Below are 10,852 nucleotides of genomic sequence, written 5' to 3' on the forward strand. Positions count from 1 at the left end.
TTACCTAGCACTACACAAAAGAATTATTCACCAGGACAGCAGAATACTCTTCCTTTGACAGAAGTAAGAAATGGTCACTGCTATTAACACAGTGATGCTGTCTCCCCAATCTCACCCTCTTGCACCATAAGGAGGACTGTGCACTTGCAAAAGTCCCAACAATTGTACCTTAAGTAGCTCCTTCCTCTATTTAATCCTTTAGTCTTTCATACCTAACATATTGTTTTCAAGTTCAGTGTCTCAAATGACAACTTACACAACTATCTTGTTGAAAAAATGGTTAGTTGTGGGTTATTTTTTGAGGTTTTTTTCCAAGAATGCAGTTTTATTTTAATGTCATACAAACTAGCAAGGTTACTGCATGTGAACCATTTACTTAATAAAAATGTAATACTTAATGTTAGGTAAAAAATCTCACAAGCTATTTGGAGATGGCAGAGTTATTTGTACAAACTGCTTTATATTCTAAAAGCTCAATCCACAGAACAACCCATACAAGCTTTGGTTACCTATAAACCATACTAAAAATCTGGGGAAATCCTTCAAGCTTTACAATTAAATTTCAAGTTGGCAAACACTACATTGTACTCAATCACAATCCAGTAAAGAGAATCATATACATAAATAATGATAACTAATGTGGTACTGAGAATCTGTTTCCTGAAGCTGACTATTCCTAGCCCAGTTCCTGAACCTTTACAAGCACTGGAAAACCAAAACAGAGAGCCCCCCTGCATGCTGAATCTTATGCTGTATTTCATAGGAATTAAAGTCCTAGTCAGTAGCCCAGAGAGAGTCAATTATCAGGACCAGCTGTTTTTTAAATTGAATTGTAAAATAGGATGGAATGGCACAGAGTACACACTGAACAGCTATCTCTTCCTAAGAATTAATATATAGCAGTACAAAAAGTTTTAGTGCCATCAAAGTATTATAATATCCCTAAAAGTACCTTAGAAGTGTTTCTTCCATGAGAAAAGGTTTGTTCAAGATAGTAGAAAAATATTTCGTCCTGATATAATTTTAAGACTTTATGTGGAGATGGCAGAAAATAATCCCTTAACAAATGACTAGCCAAGTCCTCTAAGCAGAGAAAAAAAAAAAAAAGAAGTTTTTGGTGGAAGAGAGCCTAATTCATAAATCTAAAACAAAATGAAAAGGCTAACAACCTTTACTCGGTTGTTAAGAAAAAATGCTTCTGAAAACCAGTAACTGCCTTTCCCTTATGCCATTTACTATAAATATTTATAGGATGGAACAAAAAAGTCAGCTGATTAGCTTACCCATTGCTGCATTATAGCAAAGTGCTGACTTTTTGACGTGACTACATAAACTGCAGCATATAATCAGACATTCAAAATGACGTACATAAAACTTCACAGACGACTGAAGCACCAAAGTCCTGTACAGCAAGCTGCCAACTATGTCATGCAGCCATTAGCACCAGTCCACTTGACTGCAAAAACAAAGTCTGACAGAAGTAGCCAAAAAAGCTAAGCAAGCAAGCAGGAAAAGCATTTGCTGGGAAAGGAGCAGAATAAAACACCAGTATTTTATTTCTTGCCTGGAAAGAAGCTCCTAGAAAGTTACTAGCATTGCAGGCATAGGGTTACTTCAAGATATGACAAACTTGCTGTCATCAGGGTCACATAGTATCACGTTCAAAGCTTACGTAATTTAAGCTGACAGAAATACTGCAAAAGTCAGCTACTTCTTGCCCAGCCGGCAAAACCCTTTCATCAGGTAGAAGGTGAATGGCACAGGGAGGGAGGAGGAAGCAATAAAAATAGCCAGAACAAAAAGGACAACCACAGCAGAAACTAGGTATTTCCCTACACCAAGAACTGAACAAGAACTGGAAACCTAGGAACTTTTGCCAGCTCTTGGAAAAGCTTAATAAAGTGGTAAATGTCAGAGGTGTTTTCTAGTACCTAACCCAGCGATTGCTCCCTTGTATTACACTGCCTTGATGGTTAAGGTCAGTCTGTAAAAAATAATCTCAAAGATCTAATTAATAAAGCAAACCAGCAATCCTGGTTTTAATCCATACTTAAAAAAAAAAAAAAAAAAAAAAAAAAAAGGGAAAAAATCCATGGCAACCCATAATACTGCCAGCAACTGTTCTCCCTTTCAAAATCTTGATTTGTACCATTTAGCTTATGAATTAGACTTGGAACAATTAAAACAGCATTACCTACCTCCAGTACGCAATCCCTCCCCTGGGCACCCTATTTCTCAATAATTTTAAGTTTTATAAAGGATGTAGTGCAAGTTTTTATGTGCCTTGTAATATACTAAATGTTTTAGGGTGACATTTTCAGGACTGTTGCCTCTGCAGCTGTTGCAAAAGAAAGGAAGGATGTTTGAGTGCTCCCTCCTCTCCGCTACTTCCAGTCTTTCTATGGTTACTGCATTTCCAATTGGAAACCATGCTGAATCATGCACGTATCCAGGACACACACTGAATAGTTCATAATCTTCTTGATGCTTAGCACAGGATATTGGACAGTTAAGCTGTGGATAGTGGCAGGGCCTGAAAACATACCCAGAGATACACTGCTGTTATAAATCTCTCCTAAGCATTTACACAAGCAGCTGCCTTGTTCAGCACTCTCACACTCACTCCAAGAAACCTGACTTCCCCTCTAAGTTCTTTAAGGAGTTTCAACACTTCAATTATGGCAGTATACTCCAGAGCCAGGGTGACTTGATTAGCACTCAGTGCTTCTGAAGATCAGCAATTCGTATCATGGGAGCAATCTCCTAAGAGCAAGCAGCTCACAGATACTGGAATTCAAGGAGACGTTTCAAATAACACACTGAGAGCCAAAAAACAGGTGATCCCCAACTGTGTCTAGCAGAGTATCACCATGAGTTTTAAAGACTGCAAAGTTTCTAATCATGTGACTCACCGCTGACAAGCTGTTGAGTGAAAAGCTGAATGTCTTTCCTAAACTAAAACCTAAATGCAAAGTGAAATAGCAAACTCCTTCTGTAAGCTAAAAGGACTTCAGAGAGCCCTTCACCTTTTTCTCTTTACATGGAGCTTCTTACATGAAATTTCAGGGAAATTGCTCCTAGCAGCAGTAAGATAACTAACACAAATCTTCTGCCAAGACAACTGAATATTTAATATTTTTCAAGCTCAAAACCTTAAATTTGGAAAATAATCTGTGAAGTTCTTCAGCATGAAAACTAAAATATGAGCACCTCCACCTCCAACACCTGAACTGAAAGTTAAGCCTGAGATCAGGTATCGCTTCACACAAACATATATCAGGTGTCACTTCACACACCACGACTACGCCTTGGTATAATTTCCACCCTTTTTGAAAAAAAATAAAGACACAATCCTTTTTTTAAATTAATTTTAAAAAAAAAGAAAAAAGGTATTTTGCTTAATTTATACTAATATAAATAAAAATATAAAAATAAAATAAAAATATAAATATATTTATATAAAAGAAAAATATAAATATAAAAATCACAGTAGTGAACCGAAACATCAGAAACTACGTGTTAAAATGATCTTGACAGTAAATAGGAAAATCTACAGAAAGGGAGATTATTTTGTCACTCCCCAGACCAGGACATTAAAAGATATTTCAACATGACTGGCACTCACAACACACAGCATGAGGTATAATTTCCAGAAAAACTCTTAGGTCCTAAGTATAATTTCAATGAAGGATTAACCAAAAGGTGGGGCTATCCCATCACCAACATCCAGTCACTCAGGGTTACACAAAATACACACCAAAAGCTACCTGCGAAACAGAGAATCCTTTTCACGAAACATAACCTATAAAGGCAGTGCAGACATGTATTTCTTTAAAGAAACGTCATTCATGGGAATACACTCACTGGAGAGCTAATTTCCTAATGCTGGAAAAACTAATACACAAAAATCAACATTCGCACCACAAGGCTATTCAGGAGTTTCACGGTGGTTTTATACCACACAGGTACAAAGGAATTCACTTTCCATCTATACATACTATTGAAAGATTATTGCTCTAAATAATCATAACAGTTCTTCCATCTGAGGATTTCTAAACATCTCACAAAAAGCTCGGCGCCTGAAAGCAGATTACACTGAGGAAAAACACCACCCCACCCTGATGTGCAACCTATTTCTCAAACCTCTGTCGAGCATTTGAAACGCTACCTACAAAGAAACACTTGCCATGCTAGATTTCCACCGCTGGAAAAAGAAAAAAAAAAAAAAAAAGGCAGGAAAAGGAAAAGAAAGAAGAAGAAAGAAAAACCAAAAAATCAAACCCATGTTAACAAACTCCTACCCACAGAGCGTTAAGTCAAACAGACGTTGAGCAGGCCAAGTCGCACGGCACATAAGGCAAATGTTATCCCAACCGCCGTATTTTCCACCCAATGCCCATGCTGCGTTACTCCACCGGCGGGGCAGCGGGGCACAGCCGCAGCGCTGGGCGGCCGGCAGGGCCAGGGCTCACCGCAGCCCTGGCTGGTGCAGGGCCGCCCGGCAGAGCGGGAGGCGCGCACGGGCCGCCTGTGCACCGCACGGAGCGCGGGGACGAGATCGTCCCGCGCCCGCCGCGGGGCCCCGTACCACCGGCGGCTCCACCCCGTGCCACCGGCAGACCCGACCGCGGCCAGGCCCGGAAACCAGGACCGCTCCTACCGTAGGGCCTGCGGCCATCTCCGCGGGCGAGAGCGCGCAGGGCGCGGCTCCCGCAGAGACCCGCCGTGTCCGAGCGGCCCCGCACGCATCCACCGGTGCCCGCAGGGACGCGCCCGGCAGCCCCGGAGAGCCGGGCACAGAGGAGCCTCGCCTCGCCCCGCCCCAGTCCCGATCCCGACACCGGTGCCGGCCGCGGCCCTGCCCCCGCTAGGGCCCGCTCCGCCCTGCCCAAGGCGATGTCCGCTCGCCGGGCTTCACCTTCGCGCAGGCGGCCACTCACCCCGCGGCGCACAGGCGGGGACGCCGGGCGGCGGCGGCGGCTCCGCGCTGCGCCCCCGCCGTGCTCATGCGGCGGCGGCAGGAGCTGCCCGCACCGCAGCGCGTCACCGGCCCCGCCGCGCCCCGCCCGCGCGCAAGCGCCGCCGCTGCTGCGGGGAGCGCGGTGCCCGGCCCGTCCGGAGCGCACGGGTGGAGGAGCACCGCGCCAGTGGCGTGAATCCCCCTGGTGGGCCGCCCCCGCACCGCGGAGGGGGGCCACTCTAGCCTGAACTGTCCGTACTTCTGTGCGATACACAAGTGTCTAATGGGAGGCGGAGGGTAGCAAGAGCACGGAAGTAGGCTTTTCCCGGTGGTTCGGGGACAGTACGACAAGAGGCAATGGGCACAAACTGATGCACAGAAGTTCCACCTGAACACGAGGAAGAGCAACTTTGTTGTGCGGGTGATCAAGCACTGCACAGATTGTCCAGAGAGGTTGTGGAGTCTCCCTCTCTGGAGGTACTTAAGAACCCTCTGGACACCATCCTGTGGTGTCCTCTAGGATGACTCTGCTCAAGCAGGGAGGTTGGACCAGACTGGTTGGACCACGATCGTCCCTTCCAACTTGACTGATTCTGTGATTCTGCAATACCTTCGTGGGGCGCTTCCCCCCAGCCCAACCTTTATACACAGTTTGTTGTGGTAGGTAAGTACCTGGACCCAAAGAATGCTACTGCCCAGGGCACTGAGGTACCAAAGAAGCAAGTAAGAAAATTCATAGTGATTCATTAATCAAAGACTTTGTATTCGTCCTCACACGCCCCCCCCCCCCCCCCCCCCCGCAGCCCTTTCCCCTGAGAATCTTTGCAAAAGAAAAGTAATACCTCATATGCTTCACAAAACATTTTATGGCAAATTAACCTCCATGTACCTAGCACCTGGTTTTGAACCATGCATTAGTATCGCAGATGACTTCTAGAAGTGGGTAATTTAATCTCCCTGACACTTGTTAAACTGGAACAACTAGGTATTTCCTTTCTCATTAAGTTCCTCAAATGAAGAAACTACTAAGAATCTGTGGCCAAATCTTTATACTGGGTTTACAAATCTGACATGGGAAAAGCAACTCTTTAACAAAAGGCTGGCAAACTGAAATCAAGTTTACCAATCAAGTTGAAATCAAATCCCACTTACACCCATTATAAAGGCACAATCCCCACTAGAATGATGTAAAGTTAATTTCCCAATAATATTGTGTATCCATGGAGTTACACATTCCAATTCTTATTCAGTAAAAAGCAGATGCCGGATCCTTTAAATTTACACTTTTATTCATCTTCCCTTTCAAAGTGCAGATACCTGGCTACAGCTCTTGCAACTCATGTCCTACACACATCATTCAATCTACTCAAAAGGCAAAAGTAAAGATAGCCACGACTTTTCTACCGTCTAGGAGGTAGCTGTGCATTTTATGTGGCAGTTTGCAACTCTTCCATAGGGCTGATTCACCTGAAGGGTGGTTTATAATTACTGTTTGTTGGTCCTTTAACTTGGGTTACAATCTTAGAAAGGTGAATTCTGCTTATCACCCATGCAACAGTACACAGATGATCTGCACAGCATGCATACACATCCATACCTTATGGACACAGAACAGAGCTGTTTTACAGGCAAGTCAGGAGAAACCAATGCAAGTGAGGAGCAGTGAACTAATTTTGTTGAGGTATGACAGATGGGAGATCCTGGTCCTCCTACCTCCTATTTGTGCATAACTGCTTATATACATTTTAAGTCCTCATCCCACCATATTAACAAAAATGGATAGTCAGACATCCATTCAGTTTTTCACATGGTCTTTCTCCAGCAAATAATTCAACATTATTTATGCTTCCTAGAACTTGTAAACCCATGGGCTATAATCACAAAACATACATGTATTGGGAAGCACCTTTCTCCCTCTCTTGCAAGTTCTTCCAGGTATCTAGCATGAACAAAAAGAGCACATTACCAGAATGCAGAACTTTGCCAGTGCATTGGCAACAGGTAAGAACAGAGTCACTTGTTCCCTGACACTGGTCACACTGGGAAATGGGTAAGAGAATACGTAAAGCAGAATTCAGTACAGCTACAAATTGCCTGTGAATTCTATTAATGGAATAATTTTAAATGCATAGCTCTGTCTAAAGCAAAGCAGAAGACATGGAAGTACTAAAGTATGACTCAAGCAAAGACAAAAATAGTATCGGGCAGGCTCTGGCAAGTAAAGGACAAATAAAGGGGGTGTAGATAAAAATCTCTCAAATGTTTTGAAGTTGAAGTCAGAGTCAGTTTATTTAAGTTAGTTATGAAAATAATGTTGTAAAACAGCTCTGTATGTGTCCTGGCACATGACAAAAATAAATCAGTTAAAAATATGAAAATTTTCTACTGAAAAGAGAGGATCCAGCAGTAGCTCCATTAATTTAAGGCTGGCAGAAAGTGTGATCTCATTTAAGAAAAAATGAATTATGGGCCTAATTAAAATACTCGTATCAGTTACTGAAACCTATTAATTTTTTTCACTCAATGTAAACAAAAAATGCAGAACATAATTGAATATAAGTGTGGCATTCATCTTGATTATTTCCCCCAAAAGACTCTTCTATGCAAAACTCCTATTTTTACTAGCTAAACATTCGTTTATGGAAGTTATAGGTCACTGAACTTAGAATTGGTTTTTTTGGCAGGTAAACTGGTTCCAAGTTTAGGATTTATTTCTAAGGAGAACAACTTTACCTTTAGAAAACCTGGCTCTGGCGTACAAATGGAGCAGCAGGCCATTGCTGGTCTTATTTACATAACGATTCTCACCAATTCAGATGCATTTTACTTATATGAGACAGCAGGAATATGCCCTAGCTTTATTTGTTTTCAAACACAATACTGTGCGCAAAAGTGAATTGTTTATCCATTGAATTTTTTATAAAAAGTTAATATAATGATGTTGACGTTGTCTACATGAACTTCAGTAAAGCCTTTGATACTCTTCCACAGCTTATTCCTGTTGAAATTGGCTGCTCATGACTTAGGTGCAGTTTGCTGGGTTAAAAACTGGATGGACAGCTGGGCTGAGGGTGTTGGTGAATGGAGTTATCTGGCTGACAGTCAGTCACCACTGCAGTTTGCTAGGGCTCACTGCTGGGGCTGGCCCTGTTTAATGTCTTTATCACTTATGGGGAGTACCACCTCAATTTGCAGATGACACTAAGTCAGGTGGGAGTGTTGATCTGCTGGAGAGCAGGAAGGGTCTGCAGAAGGATCTGGACAGGCTGGATCAATGGGCTGAGGCTGGTAGTATGAGGTTCATTAAGGTCAGATGCTGTGTCCTGCCCTGGGTCTCAACAACCCCACCCACTGCTACAGGCTTGGGGCAGAAAGAAAGCTGCTCAGCAAAAAAAGCTGCTCAGCCAAAAAAGACCTAGGGGTCAACAGCAGATCCTGACCTGGGACACTGAGGAGTGTGGATGTGTCCGGAGAAGAGCAATGGAGGTGATGAAGGGTCTGGAGCACAAGTCTTATGAAGAGCAGCTGAGGGAGCTGGAGGTGTTTAGCCTGGAGAAAAGGATGTTCAGGAGTGACCTTATCCTCTCTTAAAACTACCTGAGAGTGTAGCAAGCAAGGGTCAGCCTCTTCTCCCAGGAAATTAGCAACTGGAGAACAACACATAGCCTCAAGATGGGCTAGGGCAGGTTCAGGTTGGACATGAGAAAGAATTTTGTCACTGAAAGAGTGGTTAAGCATTGAAACAAGCCAACCAGGGAGGTGGCGGTGTCACCATCCCCAGAAGTGTTCAATTAACGACTAGAAATGCAGTTTGGGGCTATGGTTTAATTGACAGAGTGATGATTATCAAAGGTTGGACTTACAGGTCCAACTTTAATAACTTTATGATTTGTAGGAAATTCAGTCTTGGGAACATACCTTCTAATACAGCAATCCATGGACTTAGAGAAGGTAACAAATATATACTAATCTACACACTGTATGGAAAGGCAAGGACATCAGAAATGTCATAAGCTAAATAAAGAAGTTTATAAGTTTACATAAATCATTTTGTGTTCATTTAATACTGTTGGCAAGGCAATACAAGCAACATACTGAGTCACAGATTACTGACATTTATGTGGAGACAAAAGTTTTCACACAAATATAGGCTCCTCAGTCCTGCATTTTTACAAGCTACTAAAAAAGTATCTACTACTAAGTATGCTGTACAACATGACTTCCAGGATCAGACCATACAATTAAAATAATCACAAAAAAATTTAAAATATAATAGTTAGCCCCTCTGGAAGGAAGAAAGGGTTGTAAAGCATTAAAAGAAACTGCCCAAGAAAGTGGTGGAGTCATTCCCTCTTTAAGTGTTCAAAAAAGTGTGGATATGGCACTTGAGGAGGTGATGTAATGGTGAATATGGTGGTGGTGTTGAGTTGATGGCTGGACTTGAAGGACTTTTCCAACTTAAAAATTCTCTGATTCTAGGATAAGAGCAAGGAGAATAAGAAAAAGTTCTTTGAAATAACTGAGTGAGTAGGGACATAAGCATCTCTAGATCGTATCCTGTTTGCTGTAATTATCAACTAGATAATCATTGTTTCCTATTAAAACCTAACTTCTACTAGTTAAATCTGCCTTGCTTGTTGCTATATATCTGTTACTGAACAGATCCAGTCAGTTCCAGATAATGAAGCTAACAACTCTCCATCACTCTTAAAAGCAATCACTCCTTCATTTGGAAACCAACGCTTGCCTACATGCACATTGGAGAATTTGGTTTTGACTCTTTATCTCTAATGTCTTCTCAGTTAGAACACTTTTTTTGAGATGATCTTTCGTGCTCTGTTATGCATGTATTTCAGATCATAAAAAAGCATTTTAGTTCAACTTCACATCTGTGCTTCATTCAGCTACTTTAGCCTTTGTAATACTACAAATGCAATAACACATCAATATTCTTCACAGAGAATTCAGAATGTATAGATTTGGTGGATGTTTTCATCTAAGTTTCTAGGGACTGGGGGTGGGAAAGAGTAGTAGGAGTTTTCAGAGCATGAAGAGGACAAGTTTCTAAAGTGATGAACTGTTACACAGGTTCATACCAAGTCAGCCACTTTTTTCCATATGCCTACTGACAACGACAATTTAATTTATACATGCATAATATTAACAATTTAATTTATACATGCATAATATTAACATAATCCCCCCTCCATGACCCAAGCAAGACCAAGAGTGAATCTCATCTGTTTCAGTCTATCAAGAACCTCCATATTCACAGTGTAAAAAAAAAAATTTAATGTGTATAATTTTCAGCCTACCTCAAGGTCACCTTCTTTCTATTTATGAAGGTATTTGCATACTTTGAGATCTCTCACTTTCCCTTTTCTCCGTGAACCCATTACTTCCATTAAGAAGGACATCTAAAGCAATGGTAAGTTCTTGAAAAATCAGCAATACTTTAAGCAAGGTAAAAGGTAAAGAATAATCTTCCGAAACAAGTATGAGATACCTCCTTCTTGGGGCAACTCTATGAAGATATCTTGCAGCAGATTACGATTTACACAATGGACTAACAACACCTGTGGAGGGAGAGGACAGATCTCTGCTATTTAGAAAATGATAAATAATTGCAATTTTGTACATACAGATCAATAAGTAATTCTACACATTTCAAATTATTTAAAGCAAATGAAACAGACTTATCTCTTGACAGACTGGAAATGCCTTTTTGCTTATGCCAGTCAAAATTTCTTTTACAGAATTTTTTTTTAAGCCAAATAGTAGAGGACAAGTTTCCTCACTTCTTCTCTTAAGTATCCCTAAAAATTCATAATGCATCAGTATGAGCTTCTACAGTGTAAAAATAGACACCCTGTGTTACAAACTCATACAAAA

At 41.6% G+C, this 10,852-nt stretch overlaps 1 protein-coding gene across 8 annotated transcripts in view; it reads right to left on the reverse strand.

The window, feature by feature from the left end:
• Positions 1 to 5,062, reverse strand: part of AGTPBP1 (ATP/GTP binding carboxypeptidase 1) — a 65,696-nt gene extending 60,634 nt beyond the window's left edge. For 6 of the 8 annotated variants that reach the window (XM_084224895.1, XM_084224889.1, XM_084224892.1 and 3 more), the window contains exon 1: positions 4,661 to 4,794. The gene's annotated coding sequence lies outside the window, so the exon portion shown is untranslated. Of the gene's footprint in view, positions 1 to 4,660; positions 4,795 to 4,918 lie in introns of those variants that run through there. The other 2 variants (XM_084224891.1, XM_084224890.1) reach the window with 2 other exon arrangements.
• Between the last annotated feature and the right edge of the window lie 5,790 nt (positions 5,063 to 10,852).

This window comes from Fringilla coelebs, assembly GCF_963513975.1.
Source record: "Fringilla coelebs genome assembly, chromosome: Z".
Classification (NCBI taxonomy): Eukaryota; Metazoa; Chordata; class Aves; order Passeriformes; family Fringillidae; genus Fringilla; species Fringilla coelebs.